Genomic DNA, 24,669 nt, shown 5'->3' with positions numbered 1-24,669 from the left:
ATATTTAGAGTAATTATTGACAGGTATGTATTTATAGCCATTTTGTCAATTGTTTTCTGGTTAATTTTGTTGTTCTTCTCTTTTTATTTCTTCCTATCTTCCCTTGTGATTTTATAGAGCTTTCTTTAATTTTATGTTTATCTTCCTTTCTCTTTATTTCTTTTTGTATTTGTTGTAGGTTTTTGGTTTGTGACATTGATATATAATAACCTACATATGTAACAGTCTATTTTAGGTTGATAGTTACTTAAGATTGAGCATATTCTAATAGTACTACATATTTACTCCATTCCCCCCATGTTTTATGTTTTTGATCATATTATACATCTTTTTATTTTGTGTATTGTTAAACTTATTATTTTAGATGTATATGATTTTACTACTTCATACTACTTTTAACTTTTATGCTAGCTTTATAGGTGGTTGATCCACTACCTTTATTATATGTTTGTCTTTTCCAGTGATATATTTTTCATAATTTTCTTGTTTCTAGTTATGGTATCTTTTTCATTTAAATAAGTCCTTTTCACATTTCTAGTAAGACTAGGTTAGTGGCAATGGCTCCTTTAGTTTTAGCTTGTCTGGAGAACTCTATATATCCTTCTATTCTGAATAATCACTTTTCCAGGTAGAGTTTTCTTGGTTGTAGTTTTTTTTTTCTTTCAACCCTTTAAATATATCATTCTAGTCCTTCTGGCCAGTAAAGTTTCAGCTGAGAAATGAATTGAAAGTCTCATGGGGGTTCCCTTGTTCATAAGTAGTTGTTTTTCTCTTCTGCTTTCAAGAGTCTCTATTTGTCTTTTAACTTTTGATGTCTTAATGATAATATGTATTGGTGTGGGTCTCCTTGGGTTCTTCTTGTTTGGAACTCTGTGATTTCTGGACTTGGATGTTTGTTTCTTTTGCCAAGTTAGGAAAGTTTTCAACCATTGTTTCTTTTAATAGGTCTTCTGTCCCTTTTTCTCTCTTCTTCTTCTGCGACCACTATAATATAAATATTAGTATGCTTGATGTTGCCTTACAGGTCCCTTAATCTATCCTCATTTGTTTAAATACTTTTTTCTTTTTAATGTTCCAACTGGGTGATTTTTCAGTAACCTGTCTTCCAGATTACTGATCCCTTATTCTGCATGTTGTAATCTGCTATTGTTTCCCCTTATTGTATTTTTCATTTCATGTATTGTATTCTTTAGTTCTGATTGGTTCCTGTTTTATATTTTCTATCTCTTTGTTGAAGTTCTCACTGAGTTCATCCATTTTTCTCCTGAGTTTGGTGACATTTTAATGACTATTTCTTTGAACTATGTATTGGTGAAGTATTTATTTCTATTTTATTTAGTTCTTTTTCTGGGCTTTAGTCTTGTTTTTTCATTTGGAAGGTATTCTTTTTCTCCTCATTTGCCTAGGACCAGTTAAGACTATTCTGGGTGTATGTGGTTGGGTCCCCCAGAGCAAAAGCCACTTTGAAGGGGTGCTGGTGCCACCTGGTGTAGTCCACTGGGTGGGGTGAGCTGGGAGCCAGTTTGGAGGGCCCAGCCAGAGCATCAGTGTAGGGTGGGGCAGGGCACACAGTTGTAGCTTGGGTAATTGAGAGTGATAGATATGACACTCTCCAGCACCAGGCCAGCTAGGTGGAAGGAAAGTTAAAAAGAAAAGAAAAAGATAATGACACTGGCCAATCTTTCATCTCTGGAGAAAGCTCCACCAGATCCCTACCCCTCTGGCACCACCCTAATATTAGCCCATTAATCTCCTTCTCATATGACCCAGGTACGTTTCAAGCTGCTGCATCTGTGCTGGAACAATGTTATGTAAAAGTGAGTTTGTGTATGAGGCTTTCAAGAGCAGAGTCTTGGTTTCCTAGACATAAGCCCTGTTGGTTTTCAAAGCCAGATAATGTGGGGTTCATTTTCTTGATAGTGGTCCCCTGGGCTGGGAAGCCTGATTGTTAACTCAGACCCCTTCCTCCTTAGGAGGGACCTCCATGGTTGTGGTAGCCCTCCTGTGGGTCGCCATATTAGAGGTATGGTTTCTGAGTACATCTCTACTATCTGTTATTGTGGCCTTTTCTTTATATCCTTAGTTATAGACAATCTGTTCTGTTTGTCTTCAAGTCATTCTCAGAGATAGTTGTTCTAAATGTAGTTGTAGTTTTGGTGTGTCTGTGAGTGGAGGTAAGCTCAGGATCTTCCTATTCTGCCATCTTGATACTGACTCCCATAAACATTTTTGAATAGATTAAAGTTGTCTTTTCTGTCCTCTCAGTTTCTCCTGGTCTGATGTCTGCTTTGTCTTCACACCATACAGCAGATCATTTTCCTGTATATAAATTTATGCATTGAGTATTTTTCAGGAAACTCAAGCTCTCCCTGTTGTATATAGACAGATAGTTTCACACATTTTTGAGATATTACACTCTCATTGAATGTTGGCTCCTTAATTTACTATTTGATATTTTAACAGTTTTATTGAGATATAACTAATATATCATACAGCTCACCCATTTAATGTACAATTCAACTTTTTTTAGTATGGTTAAAAGTTCAGCAACCTTAGCAATAATCAAATTTAGAATAATTTCCTCATCCCTCAAAAAACTCCATGCCCATTAGCAGTTAATATCTATTCCCTACCCGCCACTAACTTTAACTCTAGGCAACTACTAATCAACTTTTGTGTACTGTTTGATTTTGAGGAAGTCATTTTTTAAATTTAATTTTTAAGTTTTTTTATTGAAGTATAGTTTATTCATAGTGTATTAGTTTCAGGTGTACAGTAATCTGATTTAGTTTTGTGTGTGTGTGTGTGTGTTTGTGTGTGTATATGTGTGTGTGTATATATATATATATTTTTTTTTTCAGATTCTTCTCTATTACAGCTTATTACAAGATATTGAATATAGTTCCTTGTGCTATACCATAGGCCCTTGTTGTTTATTCTATATATAGTAGTGTGTATCTGTTAATCCCAAACTCCTAATTTATCCCTACTATTATTGTGTTACTGTTGATGTCTCCTTTTGTGTCTGCTAATATTTGCCTTATACATTTAGGTGCTCCTATGTAGGCTGCCTATATATTTACAATTGTTATATCTTCTTCTTGGATTGATCCTTTGATCACTAGGAAGTGTCTTTCTTTGTCTCTTGTAACAGTCTTTATTTTAGAGTCAATTTTGTCTTATATAAGTATTGCTACATCAGCTTTCTTTTGATCTACATTTGCATGGAATACCTTTTTCCATCCCCTCACTTTCAGTCTGTATTTGTCTCTAGATCTGAAGTGGGTCTCTTGTAAACAGCATATATGTGGGTCTTGTTTTTCTATCCATTCAGCCACTCTATATCTTTTGGTTGGGTCATTTAATCCATTTACATTTAAAGTAATTATTGAAGGCTTCCCTGGTGGTGCAGTGGTTAAGAATCTGCCTGCCAATGCAGGGGACACGGGTTCGAGCCCTGGTCCAGGAAGATCCCACATGCTGTGGAGCAACTAAGCCCATGCACCACAACTACTGAGCCTGCACTCTAGAGCCTGCAAGTCACAACTACTGAGCCCATGTGCCACAGCTACTGAAGCCCGCCTGCCTAGAGCCTCTGCTCGGCAACAAGAGAAGCCACTGCAATGAGAACCCCGTGCACCATGATGAAGAGTAGCCCCCACTCACCGCATAACTAGAGAAAGCCCGCGGGCAGCAATGAAGACCCAACACAGCCAAAAATAAATTAAATAAATAAATAAATAAATTTAAAGTAGTTATTGATATGTATATTCTTATTGCTATTTTGTTCATTGCTTTGGATTTGTCTTTGTAGGGTTTTATTTCCCTTCCTTCTTTTGTTTTCTTCTCTTGTGATTTGATGACTATCTTTAGTGTTATGTTTGGATTCCTTTTACTTCTTTGTGAGTATATCTATTATAGATTTTTGGTTTGCAATGACCATAAAATTTTTGTATAGCAGTCTATATATATACATGATTGTTTTAAGTCAATGATCTCTTAATTTCAAATGCATTTAAAAACATTGCATTTGTACTCTCCTGCCCTCATGGCTACTGTTTTTGATATATTTTACATCTAATTGTCTTATGTATCCCTTAACTGCTTATTGTGGGATACAGACAATTTTACTACTTTTGTCTTTTAACCTTCCTACTAGATTTGCATGTGGATGATTTCCTACCTTTACTGAATATTTACTTTTACTGGTGTGCTTTTTCAGTTTGTAATTTTCTTGTTTCCAGTAGTGGTCTTTTCTTTTTCACCAACAGAAGCTCCTTTAATATTTGTTGTAAATCTGGTTTGGTGATGTTGAATTCTTTTTGCTTTTGCTTGTCTGTAAAGCCTTTGATTTCTCCATCAAATCAATGAATGAGAGCCTTGCTGGGTAGAATTTTCTTGGTTGTAGATTTTTCCCTTTTATCACTTTAAATATGTTGTGCTATTTCCTTCTGGCCTGCAGAGTTTATCCTGAAAAATCAGCTGGTAGCCTTAGCAGAGTTCCTGTGTATGTTATTTGTTGCTTTTCTCTTGCTGCTTTTAATTTTCTCTGTTTATCATTTTGTCATTTTGATTACAATGTGTCTTGGTGTGTTCCTCTTTGAGTTAATCCTATATGGGACTCTGCATTTCCTTGACTTGAGTGATGGTATCCTTTCCCTGATTAAGGAGGTTTTCAGTTATTATGTCTTCAAATATTTTCTCAGGCACTTTCTATCTCTCTTCTCCTGGGACCTCTATAATGAGAATATTCATGCACTTGATATTGTCCCATAGGTCTCTTAAACTGTCCTCATTTTTTTAAATTCTTTTTTCTGTTCAGTGGCTGTGATTTCCACTACTCTATCTTCCAGCTCACTGATTTATTCTTCTGAATCATTTAGTCTACTATTGATTCCTTTTAGTGTGTTTTTCATTTTAGTTATTGTATTTTCATCTGTTTGGTTTTTGTTTATATTTTCTAACTCTTTGTTAAAAACTTCTGACTCTGTGCATTTATTCTTCTCCCGAGTTCTTTGATTATTTTTATTATCATTACTCTGAACTCTTTCTCAGGTAGATTGCCTATCTCCACTTCACTTAATTCTTCTTCTGGGGTTTTATCTTTTTCCATCATCTGAAATGTATTCTTCTACCACTTCATTTTGTCTAAGTTGCTATTTGTATTTTTATGTATGTGGTAGGTTAGTTATGTTTCTCAACCTTGGAGAAGTGTCCTTCTGTAGGAGACAACCTATGTATCCCAGCAGTATACTCTCATCTTGTCACCCAAACTATATACTCTAGGGGTTCCCCCTTAGAAGGCTGCATGGGTCCTTCTGTTGTGGTGGGCTGACTGTGTGTGCAGTCTGGTAGGCTTGATTGGCCTCTAGCCTGTTTGGTTGCTAGACCATGCCTTGTGTGAATGCTGCTGGCTGCTATAGGACCTGGTCATGTGGTGGCTGGTTTCAGAAGCCTAATTTGTGCTGGGGTTAGTGCTACCTCACTGGTGGTCAGAATCAAGTCCCAAAGGCTGCTGCCCAGTCACTGGCAATTGGAGCTAGGTCCTTGCATTAGTGATGGACTAATGGCAGGCAGAGCTGGTTCCTGTAGTCTGGCTGCAGAGACCAGGGATCACCAGAGCTTGTTTCAGATTGTTGGTTGGGTGTGCAGTTCCTGACACAGCTGGGTATGGGGTTTGGTGTGTCCCTAAGGTTTTGTTGGCTTGCTAGTGGCCAGGGCCAGGACCCATCTGGTCCCAGAGTAGGGTCTGGAATGCTGTGGCTGGGCTGAGTCTGCAGGCTTTAGGATCATAGTTTTCTGTGTCTGTTGTCTCCCTGGTGGTGGGTCTGGTGTGTGAGGCTGGTTTAAAGATGAGTGCAGGGCTTCCCTGGTGGCTCAGTGGTTGAGAGTCTGCCTGCTGATGCAGGGGACACGGGTTCGTGCCCCGGTCTGGGAAGATCCCACATGCCACAGAGCGGCTGGGCCTGTGAGCCATGGCCACTGAGCCTTCACGTCCAGAGCCTGTGCTCCGCAACAGGAGAGGCCACAACAGTGAGAGGCCCATGTATCACAAATTAAAAAAAAAAAAAGATAAACAAAGATGAGTGCAGATTTCCTGGAGGGAAGGGCAGGTGTCTGCCCACCGGTGAGTGGAACTGGGTCTTGGGCTTCTGGTGAGCAGGACCTTGTATAGGGGCTTGTCTAGAGGTGGTTTTGGGCTCAGAAAGTCTTTAGGCAGCCTACCTGCTAATAGGTAGGGCTGTGTCTCTACCCATTTAGTTGTTTGTTTGAGGCATCCCTGCACTGGCACCTACAGGCTGTTGGGTGGGGCCAGGCCTTAACACTAATGAGCCAAGATGGTAGCAACCAGCAGAGATGTTCATGTAATTGAACTTTCCCAAATATGTTTACTACCAGTGCCCATGTCCCCTGGGGGACCCACAAACCACCCCCCCCACCTTTCAATGAGATTCTTCAAGACCAGCAGGTAGTTCTGGCCCAGAGTCTTATCAAATTACTGCTCTTGCCCTGGGTCCTGGTGCATGTGAGATTTTGTGTGTGCCCTTTAAGAGTGAAGTCTCTAGTTCTTCCAGTCCTGTGGGGTTTCTGCAATTAAGCCCCACTGGCCTTCAAACCAAATGCTCTGGGTCTCATTCTCCCAGTGCTTGACCTCCCAGACTGGGGAGCCTGATGTGAGCCTCAGAACTCTCACTCCTATGGGAGAACCTCTGCAATACAATTATTCTCCAGTTTGTGGGTCACCCATCCAGGGGTTATGGTATTTTATTATACCATGATTCTGCCTTTCCTACCTGTCTCATTGTGGTTCTTTCTTTATGTCCTTATTTGTAGAAAATATTTTCTGGTAGGTTCCAGTCTTTTTCATCAATGGTGTTCTGCAGATCGTTGTGATTTTGGTGTGCTTGTGAGAGGAGGTGAGCTCAGGATCACTGTACTCCACCATCTTGGTCACTCTCTGCAATATTTTAAAATTTCAGTCTCCTCAGGCAAGGGAAACAAAAGAAGAAATAAACAAATCAGATTGCATCAAACTAAAAAGTTTTTGCATAGTGAAGGACACCTTCAACAAAAAGAAAAAGGGCAGTCTACTGAATGGGAGAAAACATTTGCAAATGATATATCTGTTAGGAGGTTCATATCCAAAATATATGAAGAATTTACACAACTCAACATCAAAAAATTAAACAATCTCGTTCAAAAATTGGGCAGAGGGCTTGAATAGACTTTTTTTTCCCAAAGAAGACATGCTCATAGCTAACAGACACATGAGAAGATGTTCAACATTTCTAATCAGGGAAAAGCAAATCAAAACCACAATGAAATATCACCTCACACCTGTCAGAACTGCTCTTATCAAAAAGACAACAAATAACAAATACTAGTGAGGATGTGGAGAAAAGGAAACCCTTGTGCACTGCTGATAGGAATGTAAATTGGTACAGTCACTATTGAAAACAGTATGAAGTTTCCTCAAAAAATTGAAAATAGAACTATATGATCAAGCAATTCCACCTCTTGGTATTTATCAGAAGAAAATGAAAACATTAATTTTAAAAGATATATACACCCTTATGTTCATAGCAGCATTATTTACAATAGCCAAGATATGGAAGCAACTGAAGTGTCCATTGATAGATGAATGGGTAAAGAAGATATGATTGATATGTATACACACACACACACACACACATACATACACACACACACACAAATATGAAATGGACTATTACACAGTGATAAAAAAAAGAATGAAATCTTACCATTTGCAAGAACATGGATGGACCTAGAGGAAATTAAGCTAAGTGAAATAAGTCAGACAGAGAAAGACAAATGCCATATGATTTCACATTTATGTGGAATCTAAAAAACAAGACAAATGAACAAACATAAGGAAACAAAAACAGAGTCATAGATACAGAGAACAAATTGGTGGTTGTCAGAGGGGTGGGGGTTAGGGGGTTGGGCAAAATATGTGGAGGGGATTAAGAAGCACAAACTTCCAGTTATAAAATAAATAAGTCACAGGGATGTAATGTACAGTATAGAGTATATAGCTGATAATATTGTAATACTTTGTATAGAGACAGACTAGACTTACTGTTGAGATCAATTCATAATGCATAGAAAAGTCAAATCAGTATGTTGTACACCTAAAACTAATATAATATTGTATGTGAACAATAAATTAAAAAATATATAAAAGGATGGAACAAACAAAAAAAATTTATGGATTCACAGATATAAAGTTTAGGAATGGCGTAATTTCTCAAAAAGAAAGGAATGAAGTTCAGAATGATAACTTGATAAGATTTACTTTGTCTAATTCAGATTAACCTTTTTTGTTTGCTGGTACTCTAGTACTGATTGTTTACTGTGAGAGCCAATTTATCAGTAGCCCCAAGAATGTTTGCATTTCTCAGGAGAAAAAATTTTAAAAAGTCATAAGAATACTTGTTTATATTTGACTAATGTCACAAAATAAAATTTGAAAAAAACCCAGAATGTATCTTTCCTGATTGGTGATGAGGTTAAATAAACCACAAGTAGGAGAAATATAATTTATAGACATGAAGAAACTTTTTGATACTTAAAAAATTATTGCTAATAAAAAATAGGAGTGCTTTTAAAAAGTGATAATGGGGGCTTCCCTGGTGGTGCAGTGGTTGAGAATCCGCCTGCGAATGTAGCGGACGCGGGTTCGTGCCCCGGTCCGGGAGGATCCCGCATGCCACAGAGCGGCTGGGCCTGTGGGCTATATCCGCTGAGCCTGCGCATCTGCAGCCTGTGCTCCACAGCGGGAGAGACCGCAGCAGTTAGAGGCCCGTGTACCACAAAAAAAAAAAAAAAAAAAAAAAAAGTGATAATGATTTGCTAGTATACTTTTTTCCTACCATTTTCAATCCATATAAAGGGCTTTCTATTAAAATCTGCCACTTGAAAGTAGTTATTAAGAATACATTTTATTAACTAAGTAAAAAATCAGTATAATTTCTAAGAATTATCATAATTTAAAGAATTAGTTTTTCTTAAGTACAAGGTATTTGGAGCTTAATGTAATATCAGCTACTTTAAAGCGATGTAGAATAAAGCATGCCACAGACGACAATTAGGAATCAGCAGGACTCAAGAGCTTTTATGCCATTTTGGATTTTATGTGTTTACAAAGCTGCAACCTATTGGCATTTAATTCCATATTTACTGTTCTTGTGTCTCATTGCACAGCAGGACATGGAATGAGCAATAAACATGTTATCATAAGCATTGTACTGAATGATAATTTAATTAAGTCACAACTTAAAAGAAGTCTTTTTTTGTGTCACCCTTAGGTTTTATATCCTCAACTCATTTATTCATTTTGTCAATTTATCCACACTGAATTACAAAAACATACTAAAATAATTTAATGCATAAAAATTTTCAGGGCTTCCCTGGCGGCGCAGTGGTTGAGGGTCCACCTGCCAATGCGGGGGACGCGGGTTCGTGCCCCGGTCCAGGAACATCCCGCATGCCGCGGAGCGGCTGGGCCCGTGGGCCATGGCCGCTGGGCCTGCGCGTCCGGAGCCTGTTGCTCCGCAGCGGGAGAGGCCACAACGGTGAGAGGCCCGCGTACCGCAAAACAAACAAACAAACAAACAAACAAACAAAAATTTTCAGAATAGAAAATTTATTTTTAATATATTAGCACATAGGAGAGTTATTTGATCTTTGACTTGAAAAATTATATAAATATGTAATTTACTATGCTAACTGACTGGTTTACTTATAATCATAATTAAGTTACATAAAAAGAATATCAAAGAAATAGTACAAATGTTTCATTTGAATTGCATTCAATATATGTATATTTTAATTATTCTTTGAATATACATGATCAAATGATTTTATCTAGGGCTTAAGAGGAAATTAATTTTTCATTGACAATCTATCATATAATTTATATATTTGGTAATGAATGGTTGTTTAAGTAGCTCATTTTTCACAAGAGAATATTATTCACCTGAAACTATATGAATGAAGTAAAATTATAATTATGTTAAGTGTACTGTTTCTGTAAGTAGGATTATAAGGGAAGGGAGAAAAGGTGAAGAGAAAATATATAGAATTTTCAAACTTTATACTGTTTAAAATATATAGAATTTTAAAAACCTGGAGACTTTGTTGAAAATTCATGTTAAAAGTGAGAAGAAAATTAACAGAATCATCCATTAGTCACAGAGGAAGTCTGGATGGAACTTCAAAGTTTGCTTGATAATAGTAATAATGAAAGGAATGATATGGCAAAGAGGTGGAGCTCACATCTAAAGAATTTACATCAAAATGAGGAAAATAGAGATTAATAATTAACCTGGTCAAGAGGAATTTCAAATTCTGAAAACAGTTAATATATATCCAACCAAGCAAGATCTCAGATTGAAGAAACTTAACTAAGACAAGGAAAAGATACATAGATCACCTGGATCCAGATTAGAGTGATAATCACCTGAGATAAGGAATTCCACCTATCTTGGGCAGAAGAAGTAGGGATATAGTCAAAGGTTTTGAATAAGAAACTGAAAGCCTAAGTAACAATATCTTGATAGCTCAAGTTTTAAGGAATCTTGATATATATCTTCTTCCCAATTTTAGAATTGGTTTCAAACACAGGTAGTCCTGAACATATGAGTGAGTGTTTACAGTAAAATATGGATGAAGAATGGAGGAAGACAATTTTGAATGGAAGCAGGGAATTACCATTTATATGTCAAGGCTTTTTACTACAAAATCTGTGATTAACTTTTGGGAATTATAGTTTAGTTAAATTTAAACATATAGACTTGAGTCAGGGAAATGGGGTTTTCAATTAGTTTTGTGTCCTTCAGCAAGGTATCAAACATCTCTTGAGTTAATTGACCTGTAAAACGCACTTAATGTTTCCTTAGAGAATCTTTGTAATAATTAAGTCAAATAATATGTTAAAGTACCTATCACAATGCTGATGGCATATTAAATGTTTTAACATGCTGGTTTCCTTTAGCTAATATTACTTCTGCTTGTCTTTATATTAATACATATTATGTGAAACATTAAGTATACAAATATAAAGAACGATGAAGACATCAGATATAGTTTTCAAAAAATAATGAGGTATTTGAAGTATTTTAAAAGTCCATTAAAAATGTTTTAAGTTGGGCTTCCCTGGTGGCGCAGTGGTTGAGAGTCCACCTGCCGATGCAGGGGACGCGGGTTCGTGCCCCGGTCCGGGAAGATGCCACAGAGCGGCTAGGCCCATGAGCCATGGCCGCTGAGCCTGCACGTGCGGAGCCTGTGCTCCACAATGGGAGAGGCCACAACAGTGACAGGCCTGCGTACCGCAAAAAAAAAATGTTTTAAGTTATTTTCCTGAAGGATGAGATCTTTATTTATCCTGTATTTTAAATAATCTTACAAAATTCAGAAAAAAAGTCAGCTTGAAGAGTGTCCATGGAATTTAATATTAATGTTGTATAATCCTGTAGGAAGATGAGGTGGTAGCATTATTTACAGTATAATATTAGTACCTAAAATCTTGTTCTTCAGACATGATACTGGGTTAAGAGCTCTAGGTCTTTAGTTTTTAAAGGAAAGGATGTTTCTGAGAATTTTGGTAGAACATTACTAAGTGGCAAAAATATCAGATAATGTAAGATTCTTCATCATTTCTTTTAGAATCAAAGAATGAGTTAAGGAGATGTTAGTATTAGTTTGTTCTACAATTTATCTTAGGTCAGTAATACGATGGGTCTCTCTGTCTCTCACTCACTCTCTTACCCCTCATTCACTTTCCATTCTCCTTCTTTCAGCAAAATAAAATCAAGCTGATTCTCCTTGAAGTGTTGTGTTGTCTTATTTTTTTAAGCCTCTTAGAATTTTTTAATTATATGGGTCCTATATGAATAAACGTGATATAGACAGAACTACATATCTATCAATTGGGGATGATGAGGTGGAACTCTCAAAAGAGTTGGAGCTAAGACTTTAAAGTTCCTGATATTTACAGAATGAAAGATTCCTTAATTACACTTCTGTCTCTTCAACTACTTCATCTTACATTCTGATTATCAGTACAAATACATACAAGGGTAGCAAACTGAGTTAATATAAAAGAGTCATGATTGTGTAGAAAAATCTCAGATTTTTTCACCTTTCTAAAGTGGTAATTCCTTCTTTGGAATGAAATAAAAACATATGTATTTGAACTCTCCTTCAATCAGCTACTCTATTACCTATTTAAAGTTTTCTATACTGACTCAGCATATATAAATCTTACACTATTAAAGAGGATTATTTTAAAAGAAAAAAGAGCCTAAATTTAATTTTATTGTTATATATAGGTTGATCTATGAAAAACTGAGATTTTTGAGATTTCTCTCTAGTATGGATACTATGAAAGAAATAAGATAAATTACATAAGCATATAAAAGTATATTCTACTCTCAAAAATCTAGTGAATATCCAGGTGGTTTCACTTTCTTTAAACTCTTATCATTTAAGTATGTATAATTTACAGTATGTGATATATATATATAGGGAAGGATAACAAACCAAATAAATTTAAAGACTTCAAAAATTCTGAAATAAAAAGATATAATCTTAAAAAACAAGGGCATAGATATTCAATGGCGTAGTTATTTCCTGGTCATACTTCAGTCCTAAGTGGATACTTGGAGTGCACAGAAGATAGACAAACCAGTATTTTATATCACGTATTCTAACTCTTTAAAGAATGCTCTCAACCTACTGAGTAGGAATGAAAACACAGGAAACATTTATCTTCACTAGTCATCAAGCATCTTTGCTGATGTTAGAATGCTCGTATATCACTGCTACCTAAATTAAAGTCAAGTTGAAGACACTCACTAAATAGGTTAGTTATGCCATTTTGGCAATTTAAAACTCATGAATCATTAACACTGCTGTATGTTATATATGAAAGTTGTTAAGAAAGTAAATCCTAAGAGTTCTCTTCATAAGAATAATTTTTTTCTACTTTAATTTTGTACCTATATGAAATGATGGATATCCAGTAAACTTATTGTGATAATCACTTCATGACATATGTAAATCAAATCATTATGCTGCATACTGTAAACTTACACAGTGCTGTATGCCAATTATATCTTAATAAAATTTGAAGAAAAACTGATGAGTCTTCCTAAATCTCAATATCGGCAACACCTAATACATTTTAGAATGATTACTGTCAGCTCTTTATTTATCTGAAAGTAAAGCTTCTATTATTTATTTTAATTTTTTGAAATATAATTGAAAATTAAAATTGTGATATAAGGTGTGAACATGATTTAATATACATTGTAAATGAATTCCCATCACTGAGTTAATTAACATATCCATTCCTTTATCATTCCACATACTTACTTTTTGTTGTTGTTGAGAATACAAGTTTTACTCTTCTAGCAAATTTCATTTACACAGTACCAAAGAGTATTATCAACTTTAGTCACCATATAACATATTGTATCTTCAGATCTTATTCATCTTATTACTGAAAATTTGCACTCTTTTTCCATCTTCTCCCTAGTTCCTCTACTTCCCAGAACCTGGCAACAACCATTCTAGTCTCTGTTTCTATGAGTTTGACCTTTTTTTTTAGATTACACATTTAAGTGATATTATGTAGTATTTGTCTTTCTTAGTCTGGTATATTTCACCTAGCACAATTCCCTCCAGGTTTATCTATAGATTTATTTCTATTTTTAAGGCTGACATACATATATACACACACACTCACATACACACACACACACACACACACACACACACACACACACACACACACACACACACATATATATACAGAAAGTCCCCTACATACGAATGAGTTCTGTTCTGAGAGCACGTTTGTAAGTCCAACAGTGTTAGCCTAGGTTCCCAGCTAACACAATCAGCTATATAGTACTGTACTGTAATAGGTTTATAATACTTTTCACACAAATAATACATAAAAAACAAACACAAAAAATAAAGAAAACATTTTTAATCTACAGTACCATACCTTGAAAAGTACAGTAGTACAATACAATAGCTGGCATACAGGGTCTGGCATCGAGTGAACAAGCAAGAAGACTGGAGTAGGGAGAGGAGGTGGGAGATGGTAGAGCTGAAGGATCATCAGCAATAGGAGCTGGAAGGCAAGCTGCAGTTTCACTCATGCCTGACACTGATGGCATAGGTTCTGGTTCCTTGCTGTATTCGATTCTATCTACCCTCTTGAAAAAAATGATCCAGTGATATCTGGGTAATAACTCTTCTTTTCTCACCGTAGATAACATGGTAGCACTGGATTACATTCTGAACAGCTGCTGCAACCTTTGTGTACCAGCTACATCACCACTGCTTTTATGCTTGCTTCTGGACATCCTGGGCTTAAAATAAAGACACTCTACTACTATACTGTATACAGTACTGCAGAGTAAAGTACACAAAAGCACAACCACTTGTAGAGGTTGCATGCACATGACAATGTATGTCAGACATGTGAACTGACTTACTTGATTGGACATGTGAATGCACGTTCACAACTTTGAAATTTCTCAACTTGAAGGTTTGTATGTAGGTGACTTACTGTATATGTATATATACATATATATATATATATTTAATCTATATCTCACATTTGTAAAATCCATTCATTTGTTTATGGATACTTAGGTTGTTTCTATACCTTGACTTTTGTGAATAATGATGCAATGAACATGGTAGCACAAGTATTTCTTCAAGATAGTGATTTTGTTTCCTTTGTATGTATACCCAGAAGTAGGTTTGCTTGATCTTATGATAGCTCTGTTTTCAGTTTCTTGAGGAAACTTCATAGTATCTTCCATAGGAGCTGTACCAGTTTACATTTCCAGCAACAGTGTACAAGAGTTTCCTTTTCTCCACATCCTTGCCAGCATTTGTTATCTCTTGTCTCACTGACAATAGATATACCAACAAATGTCAGGTGATACATTACGGTGATTTTTAATTGCATTTCTCTGATGATGAGTGATGTTGAGCACCTTTTAATGTATCCGTTGGCCCTTTGTATGTCTTCTTTGAAAAAAAAATGTCTGTTCAGGTCCTTTGCTTACCTTTTCATTAAGCTTCTGTTTTTTGTAATGTGTCTCATATATTTTGGATATTAAGCCTTTATCAGACATGTAGTTTGCAAATATTTTTTCCCCACTTTATAAGTTGCATTTCCCACTTGTTGATGGTTTCCTTTGCTATGCAGAAGCATTTTAGTTTGATGTAGTCCCACTTGTTTATTTTTGCTTTTGGTGCCAAGTCCATAAAATTGATGCCAAGACCAATGTCAAAGACCTTATCCCCTATGTTTTTTCCAAGTAGTTTTATTGCTTTAGGGCTGATATTCAACTCCTTAATCCATTTTGGGTTGACTTTTTACTTTTGTATATGGTATAAGATAGTGTTCAGTTTCATTCTTTTTCATGTGGCCATCCAGTTTTCCCAGAACCAGTTTTTAAAGAGATTATCCCTTCCCCGTAATATATTCTTGGCTTGAAAAAATTGGTGTGTGTGTGTTTGTGTGTGTGTGTATGTATGTGTGTGTATGTTGGGGTATGACAAAGTTTTCCCAAAGTTAGGAGGACTATTTTAAAATTATTATACATATTACTTCTCTATATGGAGGAGAGCCTGGGAGAAATACTTCTGATTCTATGATAGTTGAAACTGAGTGTGATACCTGGAAGAATTTATAATTATGGCAGAAAATATTTACAAACAGAGTCCTAACAACAGTGGTACCTTAACATGTCTAATTAAATCAGTTTGAAGAGAAACATTAATTGACAAATACACATGCGTGTATTTCTGGGCCAAAAAATTAATTGTCCTTATATGCATGAGTTTATTTTGGGGCTTTCTATTTCTGTTCCATCCATCTATGTGTCTGCTTTTATTCCTGTTTTGTTTACTATAGCTTTGTAATATAGTTTGAAATCGAGAAATGTGATGCCTCCAGTTTGTCTTCTTGTTCAAGATTGCTTTAGCTATGCAGGGTCTTTTGTGGCTCCAAACATATTTTAGGATTGTTTTTGCTATTTCTGTAAAAAATACCACTGGAATTTTGATAGGCATTGCTTTGAATGTTTAGTGCTTTGGGTAGAGTGGACAGTTTAGCAATTCTTCCAGTCCATGAGCACAGACTATCTTTCTTTTTATTTTTGTCTTCTTGAAGTTTCTTTTTTCCCCACTTTTTAAAAGATATAATTGACATATAATGTTGCATAAGTTTAAGGTGTACATACAGTATAATGATTTGACTTACATACGTCATGAAATGATGATAAAAATAAGTTTATTGTCAAAATCCATCATCTCATATATAGATACAAAAGAAAATGAAAGAATATATGATATTTTTTTCTTTATGATGAGAACTCTTAGGATTTACTCTCTTAACAACTATAAAATATAAATAGAGCAGTGTTAATTATATTAATTTTGTTGTACATTACAACCCGAGTACTTATTTATCTTATAACTAGAAGTTTGTACCTTTTGACCACTTTCATCCAACTCCCCCACCCCTCAACCCCTGCCTCTGGTAATCACGACTCTTATCTCTTTTTATATGTAAATTAGTGGTCACTATGGAAAACACTATGGAGTTTCTTCAAAAAATTAAAAATAGAACTACCATATCATCCAGCAATTCCACTCTTGGGTATTTACCCAAAGAAAATGAAAAAACTAAATTCGATAAGATATGTGCACCACTATGTTCACTGCAGCATTATTTACAATAGCCAAGATAAGGAAGCAATTTAAGCGGCCATAAAAAATTAAATGTATAAAGAAGATGTGATATATATATATAGTGGAATATTACTCAACTATAAAAAGAATGAAATCTTGCCATTTGTAACAACAAGGTTAGACCTAGAGGGTATTATGCTAAGTGAAATAAGTCAGCCAGAGAAAGACAAATACTGCATGATTTTAATTATATGTAGAGTCTGAAAAACAAATGAATGAACAAACATAAGAAAACAGAAACAGAGTCATAGATACAGATATCCAACAGGTGGTTGCCAGAGGGGAAGGGAATGGGGGATGTAAGAAATAGGTGAGAAAGATTAAGAGATAGGGGCTTCCCTGGTGGCGCAGTGGTTGAGAGTCTGCCTGCCAATGCAGGGGACACGGGTTCGTGTGCCAGTCTGGGAAGATCCCACATGCCGCAGAGAGGCTAGGCCCGTGAGCCTGCACGTCCGGAGCCTGTGCTCTGCAACGGGAGAGGCCACAACAGTGAGAGGCCCGCATACCACAAAAAAAAAAAAAAAAAAAAAAAGAGGTACGAACTTCCAGTTTCAAAATAAGTCACGTCTGAAATGCACAGTGTGAGAAATACAGTCAATAATAATGTAGTATCTTTATATGTCATTACATGGTAACTAGTCTTATTATGGTGATCTTTAATTTTTCATGATTGTTTTATAGTTTTCAGTGTAGAGATCTTTCACCTCCTTGGTTAAATTTATTATTAGGTATCAAGTGTGATGTTAGCTGTGGGCTTGTCGTAATGGCTTGTATTATGTTTATGTACAAACCTTCTATACCCAGTTTGTTGAAAATAAAATTTCTATTTAGTTTTTTTAAAATTTATTATCTAAACTATATTTTACTTATTTATATATTGTCTTATTTAAGAAGGTGTCTTTTAAAAAAATTTTATTGGAGTATAGTTGGTTAACAATGGTGTGTTAGCTTCTGATGTACAGCACAGTGAATCAGTTGTATATATACATATATCCACTCTTTTTTAGATTATTTTCCCATATAGGTCATTACAGAATACTGAGACGAGTTCCCTGTGCTATTCAGCAGGTTCTTACTAGTTATCTATTTTATACATAGTAGTGTGTATATATTGATCCCAATCTCCCAATTTATCTCTCCTCCATCCTGCTTTCCCCCCTGGTAAGCATAAGTTTGTTTTCTATATCTGTGACTCTGTTTTGTAAACAAGTTCCCATTTGTACAATTTTTTAAAGATTCCACATATAAAGGATAGCATATGGTATTTGTCTTTCTCTGTCTGACTTACTTCACTCAGTATGACAATTTCTAGGTCCATCCATGTCACTGCAAATAGCATTATTTTGTTCTTTTTTATGGCTGAGTAATATTTTAAAATTTATTTCTGGCAGCTGCTTTACATAGTGTAGATATACCATTTTCTGATAAACATAAGTTTATTAATAGAAGTACTACATTTTTATATTACTGTTCTTATTTTTAAATATTCAGAAAATATCTTCATTAGTAAAACCCAGTGGTGTTTGGCTCACATTAGCTCTTTTTTTTTTTTTTGACATCTTTATTGGGGTATAATTTCTTTACAATGGTGTGTTACTTTCTGCTTTATAACAAAGTGAATCAGTTATACATATATATATGTTCCCATATATCTTCCCTCTTCCGTCTCCCTCCCTCCCACCCTCCCTATCCCACCCATCCAGGCAGTCACAAAGCACCAAGCCGATATCCCTGTGCTATGCGGCTGCTTCCCACTAGCTATCTACCTTACGTTTGTTAGTGTATATATGTCCATGACTCTCTCTCACCCTGTCGCAGCTCAGCCTTCCCCCTCCCCATATCTTCAAGTCCGTTCTCCAGTAGGTCTGTGTCGTTATCCCTGTCTTACCCCTAGGTTCTTCTTTTCTTCTTAAATTCCATATATATGTGTTAGCATACGGTATTTGTCTTTTTCTTTCTGACTTACTTCACTCTGTATGACAGACACTAGGTCTATCCACCTCATTACAAATAGCTCAATTTCGTTTCTTTTTATGGCTGAGTAACATTCCATTGTATATATGTGCCACATCTTCTTTATCCATTCATCCGATGATGGGCACTTAGGTTGTTTCCATCTCCGGGCTATTGTAAATAGAGCTGCAATGAACATTTTGGTACATGACTCTTTTTGAATTTTGGTTTTCTCAGGGTATATGCTCAGTAGTGGGATTGCTGGGTCATACGGTAGTTCTATTTCTAGTTTTTTAAGGAACCTCCATACTGTTCTCCATAATGCCTGAACCAATTCACATTCCCACCAGCAGTGCAAGAGTGTTCCCTTTTCTCCACATCCTCTCCAGCATTTATGGTTTCTAGACTATTTGATGATGGCCATTCTGACTGGTGTGAGATGATATCTCATTGTAGTTTTGATTTGCATTTCCCTAATGATTAATGGTGTTGACCATTCTTTCATGTGTTTGTTGGCAGTCTGCATATCTTGTTTGGAGAAATGTCTATTTAGGTCTTCTGCCCATTTATGGATTGGGTTGTTTGTTTTTTGTTATTGAGCTGCATGAGCTGCTTGTAAATTCTGGAGATTAATTCTTTGTCAGTTGTTTCATTTGCAAATATTTTCTCCCATTCTGAGGGTTGTCTTTTGGTCTTGTTTATGCTTTCCTTTGCTGTGCAAAAGCTTTGAAGTTTCATTAGGTCCCATTTGTTTATTTTTGTTTCTATTATCATTACTCTAGTAGGTGGGTCAGAAAGGATCTTGCTGTGATTTATATCATAGAGTGTTCTGCCTATGTTTTCCTCTAAGAGTTTGATAGTTTCTGGCCTTACATTTAGGTCTTTAATCCATTTTGATCTTATTTTTGTGTATGGTGTTAGGGAGTGATCTAATCTCATACTTTTACATGTATCTGTCCGGTTTTCCCAGCACCACTTATTGAAGAGGCTGTCCTTTCTCCACTGTACATTCCTGCCACCTTTATCGAAGAGAAGGTGTCCATATGTGTGTGGGTTTATCTCTGGGCTTTCTATCCTGTTCCATTGATATATCTTTCTGTTTTTGTGCCAGTACCATACTGTCTTGATTACTGTAGCTTTGTAGTATAGTCTGAAGTCAGGGAGCCTGATTCCTCCAGCTCCATTTTTCGTTCTCAAGATTGCTTTGGCTATTCGGGGTCTTTTGTGTTTCCATACAAATTGTGAAATTTTTCGTTCTAGTTCTGTGAAAAATGCCAGTGGTAGTTTGATAGGGATTGCATTGAATCTGTAGATTGCTTTGGGTAGTAGAGTCATTTTCACAATGTTGATTCTTCCAATCCAAGAACATGGTATATCTCTCCATCTATTTGTATCATCTTTAATTTCTTTCATCAGTGTCATAATTTTCTGCATACAGGTCTTTTGTCTCCTTAGGTAGGTTTATTCCTAGATATTTTATTCTTTTTATTGCAGTGGTAAATGGGAGTGTTCTCTTGATTTCACTTTCAGATTTTTCATCATTAGTATATAGGAATGCCAGAGATTTCTGTGCATTAATTTTGTATCCTGCTACTTTACCAAATTCATTGATTAGCTCTAGTAGTTTTCTGGAAGCATCTTTAGGATTCTCTATGTATAGGATCATGTCATCTGCAAACAGTGACAGCTTTACTTCTTCTTTTCCGATTTGGATTCCTTTTATTTCCTTTTCTTCTCTGATTGCTGTGGCTAAAACTTCCAAAACTATGTTGAATAAGAGTGGTGAGACTGGGCAACCTTGTCTTGTTCCTGATCTTAGTGGAAATGCTTTCAATTTTTCACCATTGAGGATGATGTTGGCTGTGGGCTTGTCATATACGGCCTTTATTATGTTGAGGAAAGTTCCCTCTATGCCTACTTTCTGCAGGGTTTTTATCATAAATGGGTGTTGAATTTTGTCAAAAGCTTTCTCTGCATCTATTGAGATGATCATATGGTTTTTCTCCTTCAATTTGTTAATATGGTGTATCACATTGATAGATTTGCGTATATTGAAGAATCCTTGCATTCCTGGAATAAACCCCACTTGATCATGGTGTATGATCCTTTTCATGTGCTGTTGGATTATGTTTGCTAGTATTTTGTTGAGTATTTTTGCATCTATGTTCATCAGTGATATTGGCCTGTAGTTTTCTTTCTTTGTGACATCCTTGTCTGGTTTTGGTATCAAGGTGATGGTGGCCTCGTAGAAGGAATTTGGGAGTGTTCCTCCCTCTGCTATATTTTGGAAGAGTTTGAGAAGGATAGGTGTTAGCTCTTCTCTAAATGTTTGATAGAATTCGCCTGTGAAGCCATCTGGTCCTGGGCTTTTGTTTGTTGGAAGATTTTTAATCACAGTTTCAATTTCAGTGCTTGTGATTGGTCTGTTCATATTTTCTATTTCTTCCGATTCAGTCTTGGCAGGTTGTGCATTTCTAAGAATGTGTCCATTTCTTCCAGATTGTCCATTTTATTGGCATAGAGTTGCTTGTAGTAGTCTCTCATGATCTTTTTTATTTCTGCAGTGTCAATTGTTACTTCTCCTTTTTCATTTCTAATTCTATTGATTTGAGTCTTCTCCCTTTTTTTCTTGATGAGTCTGGCTAGTGGTTTATCTATTTTGTTTATCTTCTCAAAGAACCAGCTTTTAGTTTTATTGATCTTTGCTATTGTTTCCTTCATTTCATTTTCATTTACTTCTGATCTGATTTTTATGATTTCTTTCCTTCTGCTAGCTTTGGGTTGGTTTTTTTTGTTCTTCTTTCTCTAATTGCTTGAGGTGCAAGGTTAGGTTGTTTATTTGAGATGTTTCCTGCTTCTTAAGGTGGGCTTGTATTGCTATAAATTTCCCCCTTAGAACTGCTTTTGCTGCATTCCATAGGTCTTGGGTCGTTGTGTCTCCATTGTCATTTGTTTCTAGGTATTTTTTAATTTCCTCTTTGATTTCTTCAGTGATCACTTCATTATTAAGTAGTGTATTGTTTAGCCTCCATGTGTTTGTATTTTTTACAGAGCTTTTCCTGTAATTGATATCTAGTCTCATTGCGTTGTGGTCGGAAAAGATACTTGATACAATTTCAATTTTCTTAAATTTACCAAGCCTTGATTTGTGACCCAAGATATGATCTGTCCTGGAGAATGTTCCATGAGCACTTGAGAAAAATGTGTACTCTGTTGTTTTTGGATGGAATACTCTATAAATATCAATTAAGTCTATCTTGTTTAATGTATCATTTAAAGCTTGTGTTTCCATATTTATTTTTATTTTGGATAATCTGTCCATGGGTGAAAGTGGGGTGTTAAAGTCCCCTACTATGAATGTGTTACTGTCGATTTCCCCTTTTATGGCTGTTAGTATTTGCCTTATGTATTGTGGTGCTCCTATGTTGGGTGCATAAATATTTACAATTGTTGTATCTTCTTCTTGGATCGATCCCTTGATCATTCTGTAGTGTCCTTCTTTGTCTCTTCTAATAGTCCTTATTTTAAAGTCTATTTTGTCTGATATGAGAATTGCTACTCCAGCTTTCTTTTGGTTTCCATTTGCTTGGAATATCTTTTTCCATCCCCTTGCTTTCAGTCTGTATGTGTCTCTAGGTCTGAAGTGGGTCTCTTGTAGACAGCATATATAAGGGTCTTGTTTTTGTATCCATTCAGCCTATCTGTGTCTTTTGGTGGGAGCATTTAGTCCATTTACATTTAAGGTAATTATCAATATGTATGTTGTTAGTCCCATTTTCTAAATTGTTTTGGGTTCGTTATTATAGGTCTTTTCCTTCTCTTGTGTTTCTTGTCTAGAGAAGTTCCTTTAGCATTTGTTGTAAAGCTGGTTTGGTGGTGCTGAACTCTCTCAGCTTTTGCTTGTTTGTAAAGGTTTTAATTTCTCCATCAAATCTGAATGAGATCCTTGCTGGGTAGAGTAATCTTGGTTGCAGGTTTTTCTCCTTCATCACTTTCAGTATGTCCTGCCACTCCCTTCTGGCTTGCAGGGCTTCTGCTGAGAGATCAGCTGTTAACCTTATGGGGATTCCCTTGTGTGTTATTTGTTGTTTTTCCCTTGCTGCTTTTAATATGCTTTCTTTGTATTTAATTTTTGACAGTTTGATTAATATGTGTCTTGGCGTATTTCTCCTTGGATTTATCCTGTATGGGACTCTCTGTGCTTCCTGGACTTGATTAGCTATTTCCTTTCCCATATTAGGGAAGTTTTCAACTATAATCTCTTCAAATATTTTCTCAGTCCCTTTCTTTTTCTCTTCTTCTTCTGGAACCCCTATAATTCGAATGTTGGTGCATTTAATGTTGTCCCAGAGGTCTCTGAGACTGTCCTCAGTTCTTTTCATTCTTTTTTCTTTATTCTGCTCTGCAGTAGTTATTTCCACTATTTTATCTTCCAGGTCACTTATCCGTTCTTCTGCCTCAGTTATTCTGCTCTTGATCCCATCTAGAATACTTTTAATTTCATTTATTGTGTTGTTCATCGTTGCTTGTTTCATCTTTATTTCTTCTAGGTCCTTGTTAACTGTTTCTTGCATTTTGTCCATTCGATTTCCAAGATTTTGGATCATCCTTACTATCAGTATTCTGAATTCTTTTTCAGGTAGACTGCCTATTTCCTCTTCATTTGTTAGGTCTGGTGCATTTTTATCTTGCTCCCTTATCTGCTGTGTGTTTTTCTGTCTTCTCTTTTTGCTTATCTTACTGTGTTTGGGGTCTCCTTTTTGCAGGCTGCAGGTTCGTAGTTCCCGCTGTTTTTGAAGTCTGTCTCCAGTGGCTAAGGTTGGTTCAGTGGGTTGTGTAGGCTTCCTGGTGGAGGGGACTAGTGCCTGTGTTGTGGTGGATGAGGTTGGATCTTGTCTCTCTAGAGGGCAGGTTCACGTCTGGTGGTGTGTTTTGGGGTGTCTGTGGCCTTATTATGATTTTAGGCAGCCTCTCTGCTAATGGGTGGGGTTGTGTTCCTGTTTTGCTAGTTGTTTAGTATAGGTTGTCCAGCACTGTAGCTTGCTGCTCGTTGAGTGAAGCTGGGTGCTGGTGTTAAGATGGAGATTTTTGCCATTTGATATTATGTGGAGCTGGGAGGTCTCTTGTTGACCAGTGTCGTGAAGTTGGCTCTCCTACCTCAGAAGCAGAGCCCTGACTCCTGGCTGGAGCAGCAAGAGCCTTTCATCCACACGGCTCAGAATAAAAGGGAGAAAAAGTAGAGAGAATTAGTAGAAGTATGAAGAAAGAAAGAAAGGAGGAAAGGAAGGAAGGAAGGAAGGAAGGAAGGAAGGAAGGAAAGAAGAAAGAAAGAAAGAAAAGCAAAGAAGGAAAGAAGGCAAGAAGGAAAGAAAGGAGGGAGGGAGGAAGGAAGGAGGGAAGGAAGGAAAAAAGACAGAAAGAAAGAAGATACAGTAAAATAAAATAAAGTATAATAAAGTTATTGAATTAAAAAATAATTATTTAGAAAAAAAAGGGACGGATAGAACCTTAGGACAAATGTTGGAAGCAAAGCTATACAGACAAAATCTTACACAGAAGCATACACATACACCCTCACAAAAAGAGGTAAAGGGGAAAAAATCATAAATCTTGCTCTCAGAGACCACCTCCTCAATTTGGGATGATTCGTTGTCGAAAGGAGGGAAGGAAGGAAGGAAGGAAAGAAAGAAAGAACGAAGGTAAAGTATAATAAAGTTATTAAAATTAAAATTATTAAGAAAAGAAAAAAAAAAACCATGGACGGATAGAACCCTAGGACAAATGGTGGAAGCAAAACTATACATACAAGATCTCACACAGAAGCATACACATACACATTCACAAAAAGAGGAAAAGGGGAAAAAATCATAGATCTTGCTCTCGAAGCCCACCTCCTCAATTTGGGATGAC

This window comes from Orcinus orca, chromosome 18, assembly GCF_937001465.1.
Source record: "Orcinus orca chromosome 18, mOrcOrc1.1, whole genome shotgun sequence".
Lineage (NCBI taxonomy): Eukaryota > Metazoa > Chordata > Mammalia > Artiodactyla > Delphinidae > Orcinus > Orcinus orca.
Note: the sequence above shows the minus strand (reverse complement) of the source record.